The 10770-nt window shown below is 47.5% G+C and overlaps 1 protein-coding gene and 1 long non-coding RNA gene across 4 annotated transcripts in view; one reads left to right on the forward strand and one right to left on the reverse strand.

Annotated features, from left to right (window-relative positions):
• RPTOR (regulatory associated protein of MTOR complex 1) overlaps positions 1-10770 on the forward strand; it is a 416763-nt gene that overhangs the window by 251948 nt on the left and 154045 nt on the right. The window lies entirely within an intron of this gene.
• On the reverse strand, positions 897-4914 carry LOC112609603. Its single transcript, XR_003116220.1, has 4 exons — positions 4238-4914; positions 3867-4079; positions 3486-3711; positions 897-2944 (listed from the first exon to the last, which is right to left on the reverse strand). It is a non-coding gene; the product is annotated as an uncharacterized LOC112609603 (long non-coding RNA).

The following is a 10770-nucleotide window of genomic DNA, read 5'->3' on the forward strand; positions in this document are numbered from 1 at the left end:
AGTGCTAGAAATATTAGAGTTTTCAGAAAGCTCCGGGGAACCTGAGAGATGTGAACCTGTTCCACGAGGCTGCTAGTTAGTATTCTGATCACTGAAGGCTCAGAGCGTACCCAGAACTCACTCATGATTAACATTGATTGTGTACACAGCATATTTTAAACCGCTAACAATCCAGCGTCGTGAATAAATGAGTTTCCGTGTGCTGCTGCTTCGGAGGCTCTGGTAGCACGGCCGCCCCTGTGGACCGGGGACAGCAGGCGCAGGGTTACAGCCCTGCAGCCCTGAAGCTTGGGTTTGACTCTGCCTCTGATACCTTCAGCATTGTGTTAGCTGATCTCTGGTTCCCCTCTGTGGGAATTCTGCCTAATCTGAGCCTGGGAATGCAGTACAGAAAACGTAAGGAGACCCGGGAGCCGCTGCTTGAGAGCACGTGGCTATCCACGCTTCCTCGGGAATGATAGTGACTCTAGGAACCATTTACTGAGCCCCAATGGTGCCAGGCACTGAGCTGAGGCCTTTACAAACATTACCTCTTAGTCCTCCCTGGAGCCCTTCAAGGGTAGGTGCTGTTGTTACCTACCTTTTAAAAGATGGGGAAACTGAGGCACCCAGCAGGCACGGGGCCTACCGAGCACCATACCATTAGGACAAGCTGGGACAGGGATTTGCTGGCAGCCTCCCTGGAGCCTGCATGTCCTTCCCCTCAGCATGAGCTGTGTGAACGGAGCACAGGCTCCTCAACAGGAGCCCAGGCCTCTAGAAGGTCTACACAGGGCTGGGCGAGGGGCGGCATTCGCGTCAGAGGCACAGCGGCTGTGATTAGAATTCACTTCACTGAGGCAAGTCATACACATGGATTATGTTTGAAAGGAAAACTATCAAAAGATCCCAGTCTTGATTCAAAAAGTACCTTTCTTTCCAACATAAATATACAATATTGGCGGGTGAAGGTGAAAATCAGTAATTCATTAACGTCTGCCAGTCACTGCTGAGATGAGGAACGAGGCACTAGACTCTGACTTAGAAATGAAGAGGTAGAAACAAAACCCGAGAGATCGCCGAGCGAGGGGATGTGAGTAACTGGCGGAAACGTGGCACCACCGCCACCTAGCAGAAGAGCACCCCTGCCTGCCCGAGCACAGCCTCCTCGGTGTTCCCGTGCGCCCCACGCCAGGGCACACGGAGCTGCACTGGGGTCCTTGTGCCCAGGCACCTCTCATTCAGGTGCCCCCACGGACAGAGGGAAGACAGGCACCGGGTCCCCTTTGTGTTCGATGCACACCCCAGCAAGGCCTCCGTAGCTCATCCGGGTTGGCAGGCGTGGAGGAGGCTCGGTTCTGAGATGAAATTGCGGACGTGCAGCCAAGGGGGAATGTGAGAGGTTCCGAGATCACCCCAGGGAACCTGCACACAGCATGGAGATCTTCCGTTTCCTTCACAGCGGTACCCAAACCCTGGTCTTTGTCATCCAAACAAAGGCCTGCACAGCAGAGCACGGAGCTGTAACATCTGTGGCACTCACGCCACCTCCTCATGGCTAGGCACCTCCTAGCATCCTAAAGAAAATGTGGGCTGGGCGCGGTGGCTCACGCCTGTAATCCCAACACTTTGGGAGGCTGAGGTGGGCAGATCACGAAGTCAAGAGATCAAGACCATCCTGGCCAACGTGGTGAAACCCCATCTCTACTAAAAATACAAAAATTAGCTAGGCATGGTGGCACGCGCCTATAGGCCTAGCTGCTCGGGAGGCTGAGGCAGGAGAATCGCTTGAACCCAGGAAGCAGAGGTTGCAGTGAGTGAGTTGAGATCAGGCCACTGCACTCCAGCCTGGTGACAGAGTGAGACTCCATCTCAAAAAAAAAGAAAAGAAAATACGTGTGTCTGGATGTCTCTAAAGGAAGCCTTTGCTCTGCAGAGATGCGGGGGCACAGGTTGATTGGAGGGCAGCTTCCGTTCGTTGAAGGCAGGCGCAGAGTGAGGAAGAGGCCACGGTGAGGCTGAGCGTGTGCCTGGCCAGTGCCCCTCGGCCGTCCTTTCTGGTGTTGGCATTTGCTCTTGTGTAGGAGTTGTCTCAGACAGCTCAGTACCTATGGGGCACACATCACTGCAGCCACATGACTGGGATGAGGCTCAGCCCCCGTCAACGCCTCTTTTCCAGACGTGTCGTAGTTCGGCAGGTGCACCTCCCTCTGTCCAGTCTGCCGTTCCTCCTTAGCTTTCCCTGAGAGTCTGTTGCTCCGGCTCCGTTGCCCACACGGCCCTTCGGTTCCTCACAGGCCCTGGTTCTGGAGGGGTGCCCGGAGTGCCTCCTCTGGCAGGGGTGCCTCCTTGGATCTGTTTATCCTGCAGGACTCAGCACCCCGCCGTCGTTCCTATGTGCGTGGCTGCAGACTTGCAGTCGGTGATAAAGCAGTGTGGCGTGAGTCGCCAGCACAACGGGGGGCCCCAGGTGTGTGGCAGCTTTTCTGGTCCTCATCACAGCTGTCCGGTGAGCAGCCTCTGAGGCCGTCTCCATCTAAACTTCTGGAAACTGAGGCAAGGGAGATGGAAGAACTTGCTGAGAGAGAGTCACATGAGGGTCCCCTGTTGGTAGTGGAGACTGTGTCCGTCCCCGCCCCCTCTGCTGGCTTCTGAGTTTGCTGCTCCGTGCTGCATGGTCCCCTCTATCAGAGCCTGGTCGCTGCACCTTGTGGCCCTTCAGAGAAAGACCTCCCGGTTCTGAGGTGCATGTGTCTTCTGACCTCGAAGCCAGTATGTCATGTGTGAGCGGCCAGTTCGTCAGCGGGGCCTCGGGTTCCAGGCTCGAGCGCACTTTCAGACCCCGCATGTATTTCTCTGTGTTTGTTTATTCACCGTTCGTTCAGCAGACGTCTGCCATGGTCTCGCTGTGTGCTAGAGCCTGTCCTAGGCTCTGGAGCCAAGTCCTCGCTTGTTAACTTACACCCTGATTAGGGGAAGAAACACACGTAAGAGGAGTGTGAATGTACCAGGAATGCCATGTGATCGCACACAAGAGTGCCTGGATGCTTCTTTGATTGGGCAGCCTGGTGAGGCCCGTGAAGAGGCAACACTGGAACCGAGACCACCTGGCCAGACGGGAGCAGCCGTGCCAGGACCAGGGGGCAGCATTCCAGACGGGGAACCCCACAGCCTGTGACCAGGCATGAGCTCAGGCTGTGTGGCAAGGGCCTTCTTTGAAAGAGGCATATGTAGCTTCAGTATTTAGAATTAACACCGCTAACCTGGCAGCCCTTAATGGGTCTACAGGGGCCTATGTGAGTCTGACTCAGAACACTGCATCTGCTGGGGAAACTGAGGCACTTAGGAGCTTGATGGCTACCTACAAAGGACATTTTGCTCCATGAATCAGTGGTGTGACCCGCAGTGGCCACGGAAGGGGTGGCGGCACAAGCCTGACTAGTGACTTCGTTTGCCGAGGGAGCGGGGACGATTGACGGCCAGCAGGAGGGCCATGGTGTTCTCACCTTAGAAGGCAGGCGAGCACTCCTTTTGCTAGAAGAGGCTAAGAGATCTCTAAGCTTATTTCCATGGATGATAACCCAAACAGATTTAGTGTGGCTGCGTGTATAGCTGCTGTGTCTTACAGCTGTTTTTGGAGACCAGAATGTGCCTCCCCGAAATATGAAGGATTGTTGGGCTGAAGACAATTAAGAAGCAAGTGCAAGAGAGCTGCTTGCCTGCCCTGTTTCCCTAAAGCAAGACATAGATCTACAGAGACAAAGGCATCTTGTCCCACGCCCATCCCAGGGAGGACAGCAGTGAGCCCCGAAGACAGCCGGGCCCACGCGGAGGTGTTTCCTTCATTTTATAGATGAAGTGACTGAGTCTCAGAGAGGTTAACTAACCTGCCCAAAGTCACACAGCTAGGAGTGGCCGAGCCTGGAGGACTCCAGCCTGGGTCTGTGTGATGCCACCCTCAACTCTGCTCTGGCTCGTGCGTGGGAGGACGTCCATCCCTTCACGTCCCTCTGTGTGTTTGTGGGTGTGCATTCTGAGGAAAGTGGCATGAGTTTTATGCATCAAGATGCCTGGTCTCAAAGGGCAGGTTCCATGTGGACCTGACAAAAAGAGGGGACGTGTGCAGCATGGGAGGAGAGACTGGAGGGGACGTGTGCAGCATGGGAGGAGAGACTGGAGGGGACGTGTGCAGCATGGGAGGAGAGACGGGTCATTTGGACCCAAGCCCTGGGTGCCCGGTGGTAGGAGGAGTGCTGACCTTCTGTGCGATGCATGCGCACCAGGAGAACCTCAGAGGATTATCCCAGAAATCAGGCGTAGCCACACAAGGCTGACTGTATTTGGAAACTCTTTCCTGGGGTGTTTTAACAAATTCACAGGAAGAGACAGAATTTACAACCAGGCTAGGAAGTGACTCTGGGATTTCAGCATCTTTTCAGAGGCAGAAAGATCCAGATGAGCTCAGGACAGTCGGGGGAAGTTGGTGGCAATCTCTGTCAGAAAACCGTGGAGTGTTTCGTGAAAGGTACTTCCCCGGCAGGAGAGTTCCACGCGCCATCCTGAAAGCTCACCCTCCCCTCCTCCCACCCTCCCACCCTCTTTAGGCCAGATTTTTGCAGAGAAGCTCCCGGGTGAGGTGCAGCGTGCAGGTGAGAGGGGCGTCTGGAGACAGCCTGGAGGCAGCCAGTGCCTCCAGAGGGATGTGCTCCCCACCCCGGCTCCGCTGGGGCCTGTGCTCCTTCCCCTTATTTTAGGAGCTGCCTTTCCCGGTGTGGCCGGCCTTTCGGCAGCTTCTCAGGAGGCTCTGCCTGGAGGTGGCTTCTCCCACGTGACTGCTGCAACTGCCTCTCAGGATAGGTCTGTCTGAAGGTCGGCCCTGACACTGGGAAGCCCATGGAAAATCCGCTTTTGCAGGAGTGCTTCAAAAATAAACATGGGCTCAGATGTCTTTCTGAAGGGCTTTGGAATCTGCCCGTTTAATAAAAAAGAATCTGCTTTTCATTATGTCATCAACATGTTGAATAAGAAAATGGGGAATGACCCCTCGCCTCGCTGTGGCCCCATCTCTCCCTTTGGTTTTTGTTTGCAGCCTCCAGAGTGGCGGTTCCTGTCCATTGTTGTTGTTGACTGACTCCAGGAAGGGGCAATAATTTCTCGTTCTATCATAAGTCAGGTAAAAGGTGAATTATCTCCTGTAATATTAACTCTGCTTACTGTTAAGTCAGGGAAACTTCCTCCAGAGTTCAAACTTGCATTTACTGCACAAGTAAAGATGAGCAGAATTCTGTACTAGGGGAGCCATTAAATGCAGAAAGATGGGATCCAAAGAGATGGTAGCACTGTGCATGTGAACCATTTGATTTAGAAACCGAGCAGAGATTTTTTAAAATCGTTAAAAAAACAAGCCGCCTCTGGTGGTTTTTAAAAGACCAGTCAGCTTATGCAGAGGTGGAATCATGGAACTTTCTAGTTTCTAATGTCTCTCAGGTGCCATGTTCACACCAAACCGTTTCAATAACTCTGAGCCAGTATATCCTCCTGGAGAAATTGACAACTGCTTCATTTAAGTCAACGTTTTTCAGATTTCAAGTCATGGCTGATTAGTGGCTATGAAACCAGTTAGGTAGGTCACAGCCAGCATTTTAAAAAAGAAAGTATCATTGTTTTCCTAGTAAGACGAGTGTTCCTTGGTTCTGTTGCTGGAACATGTTTCTCTCTTTTTGTTTGTTTGTTTTTGTTTTTGTTTTTTGGACGCATGGAGAGAGTATGAAACTGTGAATATGTATCTTTATATGTGGTCGTGTATGTGTGTTTGGTCACCAAAAATCGTCCTAGGGCTCATGATCAAAAAAGTTTGAAAGCTTATTATTTAAATGATCTCTGTCTTATGTTAATTGGGAACCTAGACACGCTGACCACCTTAATGGCCTGTACTTTAGTTCGCATCAGTGTTGTGAATACCTCGTCGTTTTCTAAGAACAACCTTGCCCCAAATCCCTGCTCTGCCGTCATCAGCCTTGTGCCATATTATGGTTTCCTATAATCTGTCCCATTTTTAATTAGGAATATTGCGTATACGTATATCTTTTGTCTTTGATTTTTTTTCTTTTTTTAAAATTTTCTTTGCTTATACATACATCTTAACAGCCTCTTCTTGTTGAAGAAATAATTTGGACAAGTTTTTATATTTTACTCTAAAAGCTCATTTCCCTTTTGACCACATGCATTCCCTCTCCAAACTGAAGAAGGCCAGATTAACCGCACCCACTTACCCTTCCTGGGAGAATGAACAAACCTTTTATCATCAAGATATGTCACCCTTTATCTCGGGTAATGCCTTTTGCCTTAGAGTCCACGTTTTTATAGTATCATAGCTAAACAACTGTCTCTTGGTTAGTGTTGGCAGAAAGCATCTTTTTTATCCGTGTATAGATAAGGTATATCTCTTTGTCGGCGATATAGTTAGCTTTTATGTAGTTTTGTCTCTAAATAGAGATGGAAAATGTTTGGTTTTAATTATTTAGTTTGTTTACTTTTAGTGTAGTAATTGACATACTTGGGTTTAAGTCTGCCTCCTGTTTACTTCATCCTTTCTTTTCCTATTGCTTTTTATTCTAGCCTCCCCCCGCTCCCTTTTTCTTTTTTGAGATGGAGTCTCACTCTTGTCGCCCAGGCTGGAGTGCAATGGCGTGATCTCGGCTCACTGCCACCTCTGCCTCCTGGGTTCAAGTGACTCTCCTGCCTCAGTCTCCCAAGTAACTGGGATTACAGGCACGCACCACCACACCTGGGCAATTTTTGTATTTTTATTAGAAACAGGGTTTCACCATGTTGGCCAGGCTGGTCTTGAACTCCTGACCTCAGGTAATCCTCCCACCTCGTCCTCCCAAAATGCTGGGGTTGCAGGCGTGAGCCACCACGCCCGGCCAAGCCCCCTTTATTTAACCTTTCTTTTTTCTCCTCCCTTATCATCTTTTGGGTTGATTTAGCAATTTTATTACACCTTTCTTCTCTTCTGTTGGCTTGTTAATTTTATATTCTTTTACTATACTTTGAGCATCCTATTTTTTCCGTTAACTGCCAGATACTATATGCCTTAGACTTTGCAGGCCGTGTAAGGTCTCTGCCTCATATTCTTCCTATCGTTACAACGCTTTAAAAATCTAAAAACCATTCTTAGCCTGGAGGGCTTAAAAAAACTTGCTGCTGGCTGGATATGATCCTTGGGCCATAGTTTTGGTTAACTGCTTTAGAAGCTACAATGTGCATGCTACTAAAATCTAATCGAAGCCTGGCACAGTGGCTCATGCCTGTAATTCTAATGCTTTGGAAAGCTGAGGCAGGCAGGAGGATCACTTGAGGCCAGGAGTTCAAGACCAGCCTGGACAATATGATAAGACCCTATCTCCACCAAAAAAAAAAAAGTCAGGCATGATGGTGTGCACCTGTAATCTCAACACTTTGGAAGGCTGAGGCACGAGAATTGCTTGAGACCAAGAGTTCAAGACCAGCCTGTGCAACGTAGCAAGACCCCAGCCCTACAGAAAAAATTAAAATCAACTGGGCCTGGTGATGTGCCCCTGTAGTCCCAGCTGCTTGGGAGGCCGAGGTGGGAGGATCACTTGAGTCCCGGTGGTTGTGGCTGCAGTGGCTCGTGACATACCACTGCACTCCGGCTTGGGTGACAGAACAAGACCCCGTCTGCTAAAAGAAACAAAAACAGAGTCCCCTTTAGTTTAGTATAGATCTGCTGGTAAAAAGTTCTCGTTTTTATTTGTTTGAAAATGCAATCATTTCTCCTTTGTTTTCACATTTTCAAATCAACATTATTGAGGTGCATTCAATAAAACACACCCACTTAAACTGTACCATTGATCAGTTTGACAGAGCACTGTGCCCGTGGAGCCATGCCACAGTCGGGGTATATCCCGTGTGTCCCCTTGTACCTGTCCCAGTTAATCCCTCTCCATTAGATTTGACGTTTCCAGAACTTTCTGTAAGCAGAATGATGAAGTATGCGCTCTTTTCTGTCTGCCTTCCTTGGCTCAGAATCATGCCTTTGAGATTTCTCCTTGTTGGGAGTATCAGTAGTGTATTCCTGTTCGTCGTAAGTAACAGCCCATCATCCTGTGTGTCACAGTTTGTTTCACCTGTTGATGCACGTTTAAATTGTTTCCGTCCTGACTGTTATGAACAAAGCTGCTATAAATATTCATGTGCAAGTCTCTGTGTGGGCATATATATTCATTTCTCCTGGATAAATACCTAAGAGTGAATGGCTTGGTCATATGATAGGTGTACATTTAACTTTATAAGAAATTGCCCAACTGTTTTCCAAAGTGGTTTACTGATCTGAGTTCCTGCCAGTAGTAACAGCGTGCCAGTCGTGGTGCATCCATGTTGACACTTGGCATTCTGTCTTTTCATTTTTTTTATTTTATTTTTTGAGATAGAGTCTCGCTCTGTTGTCCAGGCTAGAGTGCAATGGCACAATCTCGGCTCACTGCAACCTTCGCCTCCCGGGTTCCAGCAAATCTTGTGCCTTAGCCTCTTGAGTAACTGGGATTACAGGCACGTGCCACCACGCCCGGGTAATTTTTTGTATTTTTAGTAGAGATGGGATTTCACCATGTTGCCCAGGCTGATCTTGAACTCCTGACCTCAAGTGATCCGCCCACCTCAGCCACCCAAGTGCTGGGATTACAGGCATGAGCCACCATGCCCAGCCATCTTACCGAAGTATAACACAATATCATTATTATTTTAATTTGCACTTGCCTAATTATGCCAGAGCAGCTTTTTCTGTGCTGCTATTAGCCATTAATTTATATTATTTAATAAAGTGGATGTTCAGGTTTCTTGCCAATTTTCAGATTGTGGTGTTTGTCTTCAAGAGCCCTTTATGTGTTTTGGACACAAGTCTTTGTCCTATCTATATATTGTGAACAGTTTTGTTCAGTCTGTGGCTTGTGTTTTTATTTTTAAAACAGTGTAGGCCGGGCGCGGTGGCTCAGGTCTGTAATCCCAGCACTTTGGGAGGTGAAGGCGGACAGATCACAAGGTCAGGAGATCGAGACCATCCTGGCTATCACGGTGAAACCCCGTCTCTACTAAAAATACAAAAAATTAGCTGTGGTTGTGGGCACCTGTAGTCCCAGCTACTTGGGAGGCTGAGGCAGGAGAATGATGTGAACCCGGGAGGCAGATGTTGAGTCCATCCAGCAGTGAGCTGAGATCGTGCCACTGCACTCCAACCTGGGCCACAGAGCGAGACTCCATCTCCAATAAATAAATAAAACAGTCTTTTGAAGAACAGAAGTTTTTCATTTTGATGAAGTCTGATTTCATCATTTATTTTATGATCTGTGGCCTACCCTAGGGTTGTGAAGATTTTCTGTTTCCTAAAACTTTTAGTTTTAACGTTCGTGTTTATGATGGACATAATGAACTATGATTAACTTTGAAGTCTGTGATCGTTTCAAGTTGTTTTTTAAATATAGTATGCAATAAGGGTCAAAGACAGTTGTTTTCCGTGTAGATACCAAATTGTTCCATCACTATTTGTGGAAGAGACTGTCTTTTTGTCATTGAATTTCCTTGGTGCCCTTGACAAAAATCATTTGACTATAACTGTATAGTTCTATTATATTGATCTGTGTGTCTATCTTTATTGGCATAAGGATAGGAATACCACATTACCTTGATCACTGTAGCTTTATTTGAAGTCTGTTTTTGTTTTTATTTTGTTTTGTTTTGTTTTGTTTTGTCAAAATGGTTTTGACTACTATAGATCCTTGCATTTCATATGAATTTAAAAATCAGTTTATCAGTCCTAATGAGAAGCCTGCTGAGATTTTGATTGGAATTACATTACATCTAGATCCATTTGAGGAGAATTACCATCCTAGTAATAGGGAGTCTTCTGACCCATGAACATAGTGGTTTCAGATTCCACAATCATCACATACTGGTTTAGTTGTCTTGGTGCCTTATAGCTTTATCTGTTCATGTCTTGCAAATATTTTGTTAAATTAATGTCTGTTTAAAAATTACTTAGTACAGCATATAGAAATGTGATTGATTTTTGCATAGTGACCTCATTTCCTCTAACCTTGCTACATTCACTTACTGGCTCTGGGAGCTGTTTTACAGGTTTCTTAAGATCCTCTATGTGTGTAATTATATCATCTGAAAATACATATGGTTTGACTTCTTTATTTCCAATGTTTATGTCTTTAATTTCTTTCTCTTGCTTTGTTGAACTGCCTGATGTCTCCAGTATGATATTAAATGGAAGCAATACAGCTGGCTGTTCAAGCCCTGATCTCAGTCAAGATCAATGACAGGGAGACATTTTGTCTTAATCTACTAAGTATAATATGTACTGTGAACTTTTCATAGGTATCCATTATCAGGTTGAGGAAGTACACTTCTAGACCTAGTTTTCCGAGAGTTTTTTGCATGAGATGGTGTTGGAATTCGTCAGCGGCTTCCTCTGTGTCTGTGGAGGGGGTTGTACAGCTGTTTACCCTGTAAAGATGGTTCATCACATGAGTGATGTTCAGATGTTAAACAGTCTTGCATCCCTGTGGTAAACCCCACTTGCTCATGGTATATTACCCTTTGATATATTGCGGGATTTTTCTTGCATTTCATTGAAGATCATCTCATGTGTGTTCTTCTCTACCTGTGGGACACAACCACGCCCTCTCCAACAAGGTCTCAACCTCCCTCTACCCACGGGACACAGCCACGCCCTCTCCAACAAGCCTCAGCCTCCCTCTACCCACG

The sequence above is a fragment of the Theropithecus gelada genome, chromosome 16 (assembly GCF_003255815.1).
Source record: "Theropithecus gelada isolate Dixy chromosome 16, Tgel_1.0, whole genome shotgun sequence".
NCBI lineage: Eukaryota > Metazoa > Chordata > Mammalia > Primates > Cercopithecidae > Theropithecus > Theropithecus gelada.